Source organism: Miscanthus floridulus, chromosome 8 (assembly GCF_019320115.1).
Source record: "Miscanthus floridulus cultivar M001 chromosome 8, ASM1932011v1, whole genome shotgun sequence".
NCBI lineage: Eukaryota > Viridiplantae > Streptophyta > Magnoliopsida > Poales > Poaceae > Miscanthus > Miscanthus floridulus.
Genome location: NC_089587.1, coordinates 30,438,068 through 30,453,328, shown reverse-complemented (window position 1 = coordinate 30,453,328; position 15,261 = coordinate 30,438,068). Strand labels below are relative to the sequence as shown.

The window sequence follows — 15,261 nt, the reverse complement described above, 5'->3', positions numbered from 1 at the left end:
GCCGCAAAAAATGTTAGATTAAAAAAAACGATGTTAGATTTGAAATTTATTTATTTTAGAAAAAAGGTTAAAAATGAAAAAAAAAATCGTGGCCGGCGATCTCATCCTCCTTGGCTTCGTCATCCCCAGGCTCGTCCTCGAGGAGCCTGTCGTCCATGGCGGAGAAGATCAAACACAGCCTCGCAGTCCCCAAACGGACTTGCCCCATCCCCGATCGACGTTGCGCTTGGATAGTCGGTTGGACGGCGCTTGCTTGCTTGCATCATGATTTTTTTTTTATCGCTAGCCGACGGGCGCTGCCTGCTTCATGATTTTTTTTTCCTCGCTTAGTTTGGGGCGTTTGATTTGCTTCAGAATTCTTTGGTTTGGTGTTTTTTCATAGATATAGTATAAGCGACTTGCTTTTGATTTTTGGTAGCTACAGGAGATCGTGATATCTCCAGGCTGGACAACCGACTCAAACTCTCTGTTTTATGATTTGTATAATATAGATGGATTCCGGGACAATTATAGTAATATAAAGAGATTAGGTAATATTGGTCATCTTCGGCTTGCTGAAACTTGGCTGAAAGTGGCTGAAAAACACTGTTCTGACTGAAATATTAAGAGAGGAAAACAATGTTCCGGTTAAAAAAAAGTCGAACAAGCCGAATATAAGGTAAGTCGAACGAGGCTATTATTTTGTAGGGACTTAACTGCCTGCATGACTCGGTTTGATTCGGGGCAAAGCGGAGCGGACCGGGAAAACGAAGACACGTCAGACATGTGTGCCGTGCTATGTTTCTTTTTTTTATCTCTTTCGGCCCGACCCTGAGGGCACGGGCTCTGTCTCGTCCGACCCCTCAGGCACAGGCCCTGTGTCGTCTGACCACGAGGGTGTGGGAGCCGTCTCGCCTGACCCTAAGGGCACAGGCTCCGTCCCACCCGACCCCGAGGGCGCGGGCTCCGTCTCGCCCGATGAGGGTCCATACCGTCTCCAACCATTATGGATCTAAGAGTACGATCTCGGGGTCAAATTTCTGACACTAGGAGGGAAGCGGGCACGTCTCGACGTGACCCATGGCCATGTCAGGCCACACCCAAGGGTTCACATCGCCAACAGTGACAGAGTGCGTGGTCGCTGTGCTGCTAAATCCCCGTACGGCCGCTGACAGGCACGTCGGTCCACCATGCCATCTGCCGGGGCGGGATGGGACGCCACGACCGGCTGATGACGTCGAGGCAAGCCACCAGTGGTGAACAGGAGCCCGACATGGAGCCGTCCCCATCGCCATCTACAGCGTCGGCGGGACCCGCATGGCCTTCTTCTCCCTCGCTTTTCCCCTTTTCTCTCTTATCTCTCTGTAACCTGTGCCTTCTCCTTCACCTATAAAAGGGAAAGCAGGACGCCCCCTGAGGAGGGACGAGGACACGGCTGAATGAGCTCAACAAGACTCAACTCTGTTCGATCTTTTCATCAGAGACTTTGGACCTTCTCCCTCTCTCGCCCGTTTTAACCCCTACTACAAACTAGTGCCGGTAACACGAGCAACAGCAGACTAAACGTAGGAATATTCCGCCCGAACTAGTATAAATTCTTGTGTCCTCCGAGCACACCATCCGAGTCAGACGCATAGATACATTTTTACTCGCCGGTGGTTCGAAACACCGACCATTACCCTTTTCTTTCATGGAGTATCAACAATGTGCCTCACTGGTACAGCGCGTATCTGATGCATGGAACAATCAAAGGCGTACGGCCGATATGCTTCTTTCTTGGTCTTTCGCTTTCACCACGCATCTACTCTACTCTTTTTTTCTTTTCTTTTCTTTCAAGAGGTACGGTGCCGGATCGATCATCGATCGATAAAGAAATATATAAATATATACTGGAGGAAACGCGTCCGTACCTGCAGGCTGCGTATCTAAGCTAGCAGAACATATACGCTCTGTTCTACCACTACTCCAGTAATACTTTTTAGCAAGCGAATAGTTTAATTCTTGTTGCACCATCACTGCTAGGTGTGTATGAGTTGGCAAAAATAAAGCTTCACTATCGGGTCATAATTATGGATTCAACTAAGGGCGCATTTAGTTGGCAAAATTTTTTAGTTTTGGCTACTATAGCACTTTCGTTTGTATTTGGCGATTAGTGTCTAATTATGGACTAATTAGGTCCAAAAGTTTCGTCTCGCGATTTCTTACCCAACTGTGCAATTAGTTTTGTTTTTCATCTACATTTAGTACTCCATGCATGTGCCGCAAGATTCGATGTGACACTTTGGGGTGAAAATTTTTGGAATCTAAACAGGGCCTAAATATTTGAGAAATGAGTGACCATAAAGATCCGAGGCGAAGGCATTCCCTAGATTTCAACGGATTTCACAACGGTAGAGGTGTGGATTCTGGGGGGTGGAGGCATGGGCGTCAGGGGCGTGGAGTGGGGGTAGGTGTGCCGGTCGTGGAGGCGCTTGGAGCACAACAAGATCGCTGGAGGTGCTGGGACGCGACGAGATCGACGAATGGAGAGAAAGGGGCATGACGAGATTGAGCGGGGAGTAAGGGGCACGAAGAGAATGGCAGAGGCGCTCGGCGAGCACAATGAGATTGACGAGCTAGGAGTAAGGGGCGCGAAGAGGACGGCGGAGGCGCTCGGCGAGCACAACGATATCGACCGTTGGGGGAGAAAGGTATAAGCGAAGATACAAGAAATAAATGGAAAAACCTGATAGATGAGCCTCAAGTGTCAAAGTTTGATCCCACTTTTATGTAACCCAACCAAATAGAAAACATGGATGATCCTAGGCGAAGCTACCCATTCATACCCTATTTATAGTACGCCTAAACGAGAAATTAAGGGCATGTTTGGTTGGTGACCAAAACTTACCACTCCTAACCTTCGACAAACTGTGGCTGTCAAAGAAAGTGTGGTGAGTATATGACATGTGGGGCAGGGTGCTAAGAAAGTGTGGCGTGCCTTAGGTGTGGCAGTGAACCAAACAACTGTCGAAGAAATTGTGGCACGACGAACCTTTGGCTTTGTAAATTTTGGTCACCAACCAAATAGGCCCTAAGAACATCAAACGACACTTAAAACTAGCTCTCCTTAGCCTTCACAAATATCCTCTAAAGACAGATTGTTAGATAAATCTTACCATGCATATTTATCCATAACTGCTTGTTAGAGATAAAAATGTTCAATTCCTCAAGCTTTCTCTCATCCTCCCTCCGTTTTGTCTCTAGCTGGTGCACATATGAAAACTGAATAAGACTCACGTGGTGCTATGTATCAGTAATAGTCTGGCCAGCCTTGAAAATAGGCATCGCCTAGGACCATTTGATGCTTTGCAAGCGACAGTGGCATGTGTGGCGGGGGATAATACTCCACTCTACAATGACCGCTCTCGCATCACGTGCATGCTTAGATGGTACCTCCCACACTACCTGATGCGTTTGATGATTAGCATAAGCCAAAACCGGATCTCGGACACATGCGTTACTGATTTTGTCTTATCGAATGGAATCACTAAACAATAACCAGCCCGATCGGCGGGGGCGGGCTGGCTGGGTTGGCTGGCCAGCCCCCTCACATGAATACTATTTATATAAACCAGCTAGTAGTACTTCTCTCTCACATAAACGAACCAACAACGATACGAACCAGCCAACCGAACAAGCTGAACATACTTCCTGACGTGTATGAATGTCTTGCGTTGGTACCAAACAATTATATATAATATGTAGATGCATGGATGACGCTGTTGCCCTAGAATTTTTCCTACCTAGTGTGGAGAAAGAGCAGTATTAAGATTTTCTTTAGGACAAAAAGATCTTTACACTAGTACTACTACTGCTTAGAAGAATAATCTATATAATAAGAACTGTTTTTAGAACTAAAAAAGGTTCTTTCAGAAAAGGAGAAAAGACAAAACAAATGTGAATTTCCATTTTGACATGCACATTTTTTTTCAGGCAATAATGGAAAAAATTTACGGATTCATCCTTTGAGGAGGAATCAGACAAATTCATTACAACTCAATATTTCTTGGCTAATAAAGTTTTTATGACAAAAACAACTCAGAAGCCAATTCTAAATAACAAAGGCCATCCATAGGACACAAATAGTCTCACTATCATGGTCACCGAAGTTTGCAAGCCTCCCACCATGTGCGCTATGTCGATCCTCATACATTTGTAAATTGGTCCGAAACCAAACCAGTGGCTCTCCTAAATAGAACCTGCAAAATAGATTTGGATTGATAATCCTCACATCAATTGTAAAAGGAATGAAAAAATATCTAACTTACAAAGCTAAAAGAAAGATGTGAGGATTATAGCTCAAATTGATATGAGGATTATCACATGCATCAATTAGATCTAAAAGAAAGATTTATAGAGCTAAAACTTTCTTTATTCATCCTACATTACAAAATAAAAAAATTAATCAAATACATATTTCACATGTTACCTCTTAGAAAGTAATAGATAATTCTATCTAGTTAAATGAATGGCTCACAGTTATTTGAGAATACCACAATAAACTCTAAAAAAGAAATGGTCTATATTACAAAAGTTTTATCTATAAGGAATACAGTACTGTTAATCCTGTCAAAAGTTGATATTTTTTATAATATAAAGGAAAATTTTGTTAATGCTTAACAGCATTACATCGGGGTGAAAAATTAAAATATTGATAATAAAAAATGTAGTATTACCGTGTGGATAGATTTTAAACATGTTTGGCCAGAACCAAAGCCCACCAGCAGCGTCACTGTCCTGTTCGCTTGAGTTTATCAGCCAGAATTAGTTCTACTTTTCAGTTATGGAAACAGTGTTTTTCTCTCACAATAAATTAGCCCTACAAATCAGCCGCAGCTGTGTCAGAGTTCTTTTAATGGCCTTTTCAAGGATTTTTAATTAAATAACAATATCAAAAGTAAGTGGTGTTTAAATCCATGGAGTAAAGTTTAGAGATGTCACATCGAGTGTTACATGGGGTGTCACATACTAATAAAAAAATAAATTACAGAATCCATCAGTAATCCACGAGATGAATGTATTAAGCCTAATTAATCTATCATTAGCATATGTTACTGTAGCAAATCAGTTGCAATCTATATAATTAGTTATTTTTTAGTATATATTTAATACTCTATACATACGTCGAATCATCCAATAGAATAGAGAGTATACTCTGTGGGAGGAAATAAACGCCTAAATTTCGTTATCTCTCGACGTCGATAGTGGGCCTGTTGCTGCAACCTGCATGCAACCAGTACTCACAAGTCACAACAGTATTGCGCTAGTGTCCGTCTCTCTAAACATGTTTTGTGCAGTACCTATTTATTGATTCCCCTGTTCATCAACTTATTGGTTTCTTTTTTATGCGTTTTTAAAGAACTAGTAACGCTATATTGTGCTATGGAACCTAGTATTAGCCTAGTTAGTATGGCCTTAGGGCGGGCATGAGCTTCATTGATCCTTTGAGCCCCTTGCGCGGGCGAAGTGCTCTGTAACAAGCTTCTCCTCTCTTAATACAATGATGCGCAAATCTTTTACGTGTTAAAAAAACTAGTATTTCTCAAGACAAAAATGTTTGTTATTTTAATGTATATATAGTCTAGATACTCCAAGTCAAAGAGATTGTTTGCTTCAGATAATTTAAAAATTCAATTCAATTTCATGCAGTCCAAAAGAGTTTAAACCCCAGTTTTATTGACACCATTTCATTGACAAAGCCGGACATAGAGAGGACTGCATTTCATTCACACGGAAACGAGGAGCAACAAGCCAGGTAACCTGTATCATTTGCTACTATCGTGGCAACCAAGCAAACGTGAGACATGCTTTGCTTACACACGACAACGTGGCTAGGATGTGAGCAGGAAGAGGCATCCTATGCTATAATTTACCCTTCTCAACCTTAGGGCTTGTTTAGATCTATTAGCAATAAAAATTACCTAGCTATTAGCTGCTAATTTTTAGCTAGCTATTTTTTAGCAGGTGCTATTTGAATCTACTTGTTAATAGATGCTTGACAACGAGTTGAAGGTGTATATAAACTATTAGCATATATTAGCAACTCTAAACCTGCTAATGAAACTAACACTTAATAGCCCACCTGCTAATAGTTAGCATGTTTATTAGCAAATCTGTTTAGATCCTAAATTTAGCTACCGCCCCCTTCTGTCCCAAATTACAACACTTCACCGGAAAAAACACAAACGCAAAAAAAAAAAAAAAAGGAACACGAGCAGGTGCTTGTAACGCTGTGGCCCCACCTCTTTGTTGCTCCACTTCTCTCGCTCATCACGACGGCCTTCACTCGGCTGTCAGCTCAGCTTGGCAAGTTTGGCAGCATCCATAAAAGCCCCTGTTCTCTCTTTCTCTCTCGCACCCACCCACTCCACCATTCCCGTGCACGAACACACACTCCATACTCCACGAGCCTTTTACCTCCGTACCACTGTAAAAGATTGTCGTAGCCTACTTACCACTAAAAAGTTTGAATATACTTTGGTGCCATCATCAAACTTTTTTTTTTGCCCTCTACACAATTCCATCCAGTTTTGCCTCTGATGCTATCAATCAGGCAGATGAAATGACTATTTTATCCTTATAGTGGGGCCTGTTTGTCAGCCACCCAAACCTTCTCTCTCTGCCTGCCCCTCTGGCCTTATCCCCTCCACCAGTCCACCCTCTCCACCAACAGCAGCCAACCAAGAAATCCCCGCCCAACCTCCGTCGCCCCTCTGGCTCTACCTCCGTCCCGCCCACGACGCCGGCCGGGGCCGCACGCCCACCCCACCATGGCCGCTCCACCACCTGCAAGCGGGAGCCTCCGCCACCGACGCTCCCCGGCATGCGTGCGGGAGCTGCCCCGCTGCGGTGCCCGAAGGCCCGCACTCGCGCACCACGGCGAGGCTCCGACGACGGCGACGGCTTTGTTCGCCCCACGCCTAGTGACTGAACGGAGCTCTGGCACGAACAGAGCACACTCATGGCACGGAGCCACCCAGTCTCCCTCCTTCCTCCATGTCCCGCGCTCGGCGTCCAAGGAGAAGGTGCCTCTGCCGTCGTCGATGGAGATCCACACGCGCGCGCCCACCACGAAGTAGGCCACGACACACACTGGTGCAAAAGCCTGTCACCGTCATCCGGCTCCAAGGGCCGACTGGACGGGTTCGTGAGCGGGTCGGCACGCCAGCCGCTGCCGCCTGGGGCCGCGGCGGAGCGCCTCAAAGCAAGCAGCAAGTCGCCGCCGCACAGGATGCTGTCCATCACGACCACCGTGTCATCTCCCACCATGAGCATGGCGGGACAGAGCTTGGCGTCGCGCAAGCTGCGGGTCCGGGCGACGAGGGCTGCGTGGCGACGTCGAGGGCCACCATGTCTGCGGGACTTGTAGACGAGGCCCAGGATGGTGCCGCCGGAGAGGACGAGCACTCCTGAACTCTGTGGTGGTGTGATCGGCGAACCAGCCGAACGAAGTTGTCCAGCAGCCGCTCCGCGAATGGGGACGGGCCGAGGCAGAGCAGCGGGCCGTCTCGGCCCGTTCTCGACGCTGGCAGCGCGAGCTCCGCCGCGAGCACTGCGCCCCACCCTGCATCCCCGACGCTGGCAGCGCGGGCGCCGCCTCGTGCGCCCCGCCCTGCGAGACGGGCTGGAGCGCATGGCCGCGGCATGGGCGTCCTGCGAGGTGCCGGTGATTGTGGCGGCGCTGGCTCGGAGCGGCCATGGCGTCCGTGCCACACGCGCTCTGCCAGGGCCCACACCGACAACACGCGGACGACGCGACCAAGCGAAGCCTCACGTGCACGAACGGGCGGCCGAGCGGGCGAATCGCGCACGGCGGCTAGGATGGTGGGCGGCTTTGGGAGCGCGATGCACGAGCGCGACGGAGGTAGAAGGTGCCCAGGTCACTTATAGCTTGGCCTCACCAGGCAAAGAGAGAAAGAAGGGAGAGGACAGGGTCAAAGAGAAGGGTATTTTAGATATCACTATCGGTCGGATCCACATGTCAGGCCTGTCAAACGGTAGAAATCAAATAGAAGGTGGACGGAATGGTTTGGAGGGAAAAAAATTCAACGATGACACTGAGATGTGTTTAAACTTTTCGATGACATGTAGACTTTGACCATCTTTTATTATAATGGCACACCGTTAAAAGTCTCACACTCCACGGCCCAAGCTCGGCAGCTCACCGCCGGCGGTAACCATCCAAAAGCGACCCGCACAAACAAGGATAAAACAACGAGCAAAAGCAGAGCAGCAGCATAAAAGCTCGCGCACTCCCCCGTCGCCATTGCCGCCTCCTCTCGACAAAAACGCCACCACCTTACGCCCTCCGCCCCTCCCCGTTGCCACTTCGCTCGGCCAAGAAGCGGCAGGTCACTGCTACTCCAGGAGGGAGAAAGGCCAGGGACTCAGGGAGCTTTGCTCTTCGGAGGAGAGGACCGGTGAGGTGGGCGGCGGGCACGCACCATGGCCGCAGCGCCGCGTCTTCTTGCCGCCTGCAGCGGCGGCGGCGGCGGTAGTCGCATCCTGCTCGCTGTCTTCCTCCTGGCGGCCTCCCTGTTGGCCTCGGCGGCCAATGCGGCCGTCTCGTACGACCACCGCTCCCTCGTCATCAACGGCCGCCGCCGCATCCTCATCTCCGGCTCTATCCACTACCCGAGAAGCACCCCCGAGGTACCGTACTCGTACAATCTCGCCTCCGTGTCCATGGCCGGCCGTCTCTTCGCCTCCCTCGCCCAAATGCAGGTCGCCTGCCTGCCTGCCGTTGCGCGCCGCTTCAAACCAGAAGCTGGTCGGCGGCCGGCGGCTCTCACCTCGACTGACTGACTGGTTCTTGCTCTCCGACTCCGAGTCGAATGCAGATGTGGCCCGGGCTGATCCAGAAGGCCAAGGACGGCGGCCTGGACGTCATCCAGACCTACGTCTTCTGGAACGGCCACGAGCCGGTGCAGGGGCAGTACCACTTCGCCGACCGCTACGACCTCGTCCGCTTCGTCAAGCTCGTCAGGCAGGCCGGCCTCTACGTCCACCTCCGCATCGGCCCCTACGTCTGCGCCGAGTGGAACTTCGGGTACCCACCACCACCAACACTCTTGTCTCTCGCAGACTACGAATTTTTGGTCCTGTAATGCAATTCGGTTGTGAATTGCTAGAACTACTGTAATGTGCTAACATTGCAGTCGATGTCTGTTCTTTTCAGTGGCTTTCCTGTTTGGCTCAAGTATGTGCCGGGCATCAGGTTCAGGACAGACAATGGCCCCTTCAAGGTAGTGTACTAGTTTCACTTTCACCCAAAGAGATTTGATTTGTTTTCAGTTATGGCAATGAGATAAGATTTTATCTTTCTTCCATTTTGCATCAATTGGGTGGGTGGGGGGCTGGAGGGATGTGCCTGATTCTTTTTTTTTTACCCCAGGCGGCAATGCAGAAGTTTGTGGAGAAGATAGTGTCCATGATGAAGTCGGAGGGGCTATTCGAGTGGCAGGGAGGCCCAATCATCATGGCTCAGGTGTGCACCGTCACATTTCTGGTTCAACTTTGCAATGCAACTCGCAATTGGAGCAGAACTAGAGCCTCATCCGCCCACTATGTGCAGGTGGAGAACGAGTTCGGGCCAATGGAGTCCGTCGTGGGCAGTGGCGCCAAGCCAGTATGCTCACTGGGTGGCACAGATGGCTGTTGGGACCAACACCGGCGTGCCGTGGGTGATGTGCAAGCAGGATGATGCCCCGGACCCTGTGGTATGTTCGGTTGCACGCTACTCCTGCACCATCAACGGTGGCGTGGCTGGCTGGTGTCAAGTACCTGAATTTCTTATGTGCAGCTTAACTGTTTTCGGTTCTTACATTGTGTGAATTGATCATTGCAGATCAACACTTGCAACGGCTTCTATTGCGACTACTTCACACCGAACAAGAAGTACAAGCCGACCATGTGGACCGAAGCCTGGACTGGATGGTACTTCTCTTGATCCAAGTCGTGCCAGAAGTCATGCCGATCCCGTGAAAACGTTTCGATATCTAAGAATGGTCTAATTTTGTAATTTTACAATATCAAAAGGTTTACCAAGTTTGGTGGCGCGGTGCCTCACCGGCCTGTGGAGGACCTGGCCTTCGCCGTGGCGAGGTTCATTCAGAAAGGAGGCTCCTTCGTGAACTACTACATGGTAAGAAAACTAAGGAGGCCATGCTGGTCACACCATTACTGCCGTTGCAGTCAATGCTATTCTTGTTGTTGTGACCACATTTGCATATTCTGAATCTGATGCAGTACCATGGAGGGACAAACTTTGGGCGCACGGCCGGTGGCCCCTTCATCGCAACCAGCTATGACTATGATGCCCCCATCGATGAATTTGGTATGCAGTGATTGCCATCTTTGACAAACTTGAATTCCCATCGGTTGTCATCCAGAGATATTTGTTGGGAAGTTTACAGCGTGGTTTTACCTGTTTGTTCACATGAGTTGGGCTGAGCTGACCTGAAAAGTCTGGGATGTACATTTCAGGTCTGCTTAGGCAACCAAAATGGGGTCACCTGAGGGACCTGCACAGGGCTATCAAGCAGGCTGAGCCCGCGTTGATTTCTGGTGATCCAACAATACAATCAATTGGAAACTACGAGAAGGTTAATTTTTGCTACGAATTTTCTCACATGGCAATGTGTTGCCAAATACAAGAAAACATCAGCAGATGATGGAACGATCAATTGTTTTCCAGGCATATGTCTTCAAGTCGAAGAATGGAGCCTGTGCCGCATTCCTGTCGAACTACCACATGAAGACTGCTGTGAAAATCAGGTTTGATGGGCGTCATTATGACCTCCCTGCTTGGTCCATCAGCATTCTGCCTGACTGCAAAACCGCGGTCTTCAACACTGCAACGGTGAGAGCGTACTGAAGGCTGAATCTTTCGTTCTCTCTACAGGACAAACGGGATCATGTAGTCTAATGAGAAAAATGTGATAATTGTGTAGGTGAAGGAGCCAACTCTGCTGCCGAAGATGAACCCGGTGTTACACTTCGCTTGGCAGTCCTACAGCGAAGACACAAACTCGCTGGATGACAGTGCGTTTACAAGGGATGGCCTGGTCGAGCAACTCAGCTTGACATGGGACAAATCAGACTATCTGTGGTACACCACCCAGTGAGTGACTGACTGGCCTAGTGGCCTTGATAAGGCTTCATCGATCATTGGAACCATTTCTTTCTGAAACCTGATGGATTATCTTAACTTTGAATTATGCTCACTGCAGTGTCAACATTGGTGCCAATGAACAATTCCTGAAGTCTGGCCAGTGGCCTCAGCTCACTGTGTATTCCGCTGGACACTCGATGCAGGTGTTCGTCAATGGGAGATCATATGGTACTAATAACTTCTCTCTCTAGCAGCATTTTGTTACCAATCAGGTCTGTACGAGGATTATACTGAGAGAATGTTTATGTTGTAGGATCTGTTTATGGCGGCTATGACAACCCGAAACTTAGGTTCAATGGACATGTGAAGATGTGGCAGGGCAGCAACAAGATCTCCATCCTAAGCTCAGCAGTGGGCCTTCCTGTAAGTTGATTGATCACAGGCCAATTCAATATCATAAAAAATCATCTTACTCTAAAAAATGTTTGTACCGCCGAATATGGTGGTGATGTAGAACAATGGCAACCATTTTGAGTTGTGGAACGTCGGCGTCCTCGGGCCAGTGACCCTCTCCGGCCTGAATGAGGGGAAGAGGGACCTCAGCCATCAGAAATGGACATATCAGGTGCTTGTACCATCCAGGCATCCGTGAAAAAATGCCTTCTTCCATCAGAAATACTAATAAGCTCATCACAGAATCACACTGAATCTTGCCTGGCGCAGGTCGGCCTGAAAGGCGAGTCGCTCGGCCTCCACACCGTGACTGGAAGCTCCGCCGTGGAATGGGCCGGCCCCGGTGGCAAACAGCCACTGACTTGGCACAAGGTCCTTCCATTAGCGATTTGAACTTCTGAAGAGATGGCATTGGCAGCAGTGATAAGTGACTTGTGTTGCTGAATCCTTGTTTGGTGTGACGAACAGGCCTTGTTCAACGCGCCGGCAGGGAGCGATCCGGTGGCTCTGGACATGGGCAGCATGGGCAAGGGCCAGATGTGGGTGAACGGGCACCACGCCGGGAGGTACTGGTCGTACAGGGCCTACTCCGGCAGCTGCCGGCGGTGCAGCTACGCCGGGACGTACCGCGAGGACCAGTGCATGTCAAACTGCGGCGACCTCTCCCAGAGATGGTAGGTACTGTATTCCGTAGAAACAAAGCTGTGGCGTGCAAACGTGGGAAGTGAGGATATGGCGCTAGCTTGTTTCGTCACGGAGAACACACATGACATTTCTTCACATTTGCAATTGCAGGTACCACGTGCCGCGGTCGTGGCTGAAGCCAAGCGGGAACCTGCTGGTGGTGCTGGAGGAGTACGGCGGCGGCGACCTCGCCGGCGTCGCCCTCGCGACACGGACCACATGAACATGGCGAGCCACACACATTGCGTCTAACTCGTACATATACTCCAATGTGTGAGTATATCGATCATCCATTGATTAGTTACTGAGCCCATGACGTGGAGCAAACTAACCACGCCGTATTTGTGGATGGTATTTATACACACACCACCGTACACTACACTCAAATCACATCATAGCAACGGTATACTACAAGGAAGGGGAGGATGGCATTTATGCAGAGCGGAGGGTGGTTGCCGGCCATCAGTGCGGCCGCAGGAACGGCAGCTAGCTGCACCGGCCGGCCACCGGCACACACTTCGAGGCCAATTCAATTGGATTTTTTTTTTCGGTTTCAATTCTCTGAATGTTACTAGTGCTACACGGTACTCCGTATGTACGCTGGGAGTAGGTGTTTGCTGCTGCTCGCGGCAGGCCACTGCATGCTGTGTTTTTGAAGACGTGGACACGAAACACTGATCGATCTAGCTTGATCTGTTTATGGAATGGTAATACTCCATTGCACGCGCTTGAACTTATCGGCCCGGTTTAGGAGCCATGGTATAATGTTTTTTTTCTTACAACAAAACAACATCAGCTGGCTTATCAGTCGCAAAAACCATGAGCCGAAGCTATTTTGCTGTCGTACTGTTGCATGGAGCATTAAATGTAGGTAAAAAAAATAACTAATTGCACAATTTAGTTCGAAATCACGAGATGAATCTTTTGAGCTTAGTTGGTCCACGATTGGACAATATTTATCAAATAAGACGAAAGTGTTACTATTCATCGGGTTGAAATTTTTTGCAATCTAAACATGGCCTGGGACTGGTATTAGTTCAAAAATTGGTACTGTATGCGGTATGTATAGCACTGTACTATTCACTGTGGTCAAACTGAAGCATGGGAAGGCTTGAGGTGCCAGAGGTCGGCAGAGTACTCTGTTGCTTTTGCTGCATCTGCTCTCTGCTGCAATGCAAACCGCTGGTGTTTACGCGTCCTATCTGAAAAGTTGGTGCTCGAATTCATGAGATTGGATCATGCGAGTGTTGAGCTGCAAGAATCAGAGTGGTGGCAGTGGCAGGATAGGATGTGCAGGGCACTGTCCGACGTCCGACCCATGTTTCTGCTTGAAAATTTTCAGGCGGGAAGAAGGCAAACCAACGAAGGTTGGCGCCAAAAGAGTTTCATTGGAACTTCTATGTGTACTTATGTGGCAATAGCGTTACTAAGCCTGGAAGAACTGTATTGCTCGTGAGCTACGAGACTGGAATTCTTTATTTAAACATTACATTGCCAAAGTACCATGTAAGAGCAAAGCTAATAATACAGTCGGCTGTCGATTGTAATAATCCTTGCGGTCTATCTCTCAGCCCACTTATATAGTGGCCAGTCATTCTCTATTAATACATGACCTGTCTATCTCTCTAGCAAAGTTTCTTGGTTTTGTGTTTAAGCTGGCTGTAAGTTTACAACTCGCTTCTTCTCTCTCCTCCTCTCTTCTCCACCTCACCATTCAACTTTCTTACGGTCTCTTATTATACTCGCTCTAAGGGTGTGTTTAATGCTGGTCGCATATCGCCAGGCCTTTGGCTCGCCATAAAATCTGGGACGCTTATTTCGTTCGTGACACAAGTGTGGCAGCCACAAGAAAACGTAGGCCTTGTTTAGATTGCTTCAAAGTTCAAGTTTTTTCACTTTCTCTCCATCACATCGAATCTAAGGACACATGCATACAACAGTAAATGTAGATAAAAAAATAACTAATTACACAGTTTGATTGTAAATTACGAGACAAATCTTTTAAGCCTAGTTAGTCCATAATTGGACAATAATTGTCAAATACAAACGAAAGTGCTACAATGCCAAATTTTTCTAACTCTTGCAATCTAAACAAGGCCGTAGTACAAAAGCAGCCACAAATTGTCGCGTCGAATTTTTCCGCCACATGTGCGGCTCGCCACAACTCGCCCCACCTTCGGCGTGGCTACCGATGGCCGCTAACCAAACATCAATCTCAGTTAAACCTTTGCAAAACAAAATTCTTCTTATGGTATATAACCATGAGGGTAACAAGTTAACCAAGACCAAATATTGTCCGTTAGTTTTTAACTGTCAAACATACTCAACTTCAATCAAATATATATAAAAAATATCCCTTCATCCCTTTTTAATTGTTATTCTTGTAGGATCTCTGGAACGCCTAGAGGGGGGGTGAATAGACTTGTAAAAATTCAACTCAAACCGAAGTCAAATTCACCCGTGGCACTGCCGCACCTATAGGAGAGATTAGTTCACAGTTCAAAATTTACCTAACGAAATTTAGATTGGGTAAAATTTTTAGCTTCCTACAGGGTAGTAGATCACAGATCGATAGCTGAAAGTGGTGGGAACACCGCACACAAGTAGATGAGCCTCAAACTCTAGAAATCACCCCAATCAACAATATATCATGAAAGTAATGTAAATCAAGCATAAGTGACACAATGATTTATCCCGTGGTTTGGCTCGCCACCAAGGTTTGCCTACCTCCACGTTATTGAGGTTAACCACTAAGGCTTAGAGTTTTCTAGCCCTTCCGCATTCTCAAGTCTAAGAGACTTAACTCTTGAGATGAGGGGTGAGTTTACTAGCTTCAAAAGATGGTTACAAATCTCCCGGGGCAGCCACAAAAGTTGGCAAGCTCCACGGACGATGCTCTAGCCGGCTAGGAGCCAAGCTCCAAGAGTAACAAACACAACCGCCCGCTAAAACGTGAACCAAGTGCTCTTTAGAGTTTAGGAATCAATGGAGCT

The 15,261-nt window shown here is 47.9% G+C and overlaps 1 pseudogene; it reads left to right on the top strand.

The window, feature by feature from the left end:
- Window positions 1-8,293: 8,293 nt before the first annotated feature.
- On the top strand, window positions 8,294-13,129 carry LOC136471461 (beta-galactosidase 4-like; annotated as a pseudogene).
- The last annotated feature ends 2,132 nt before the right edge of the window (window positions 13,130-15,261 follow it).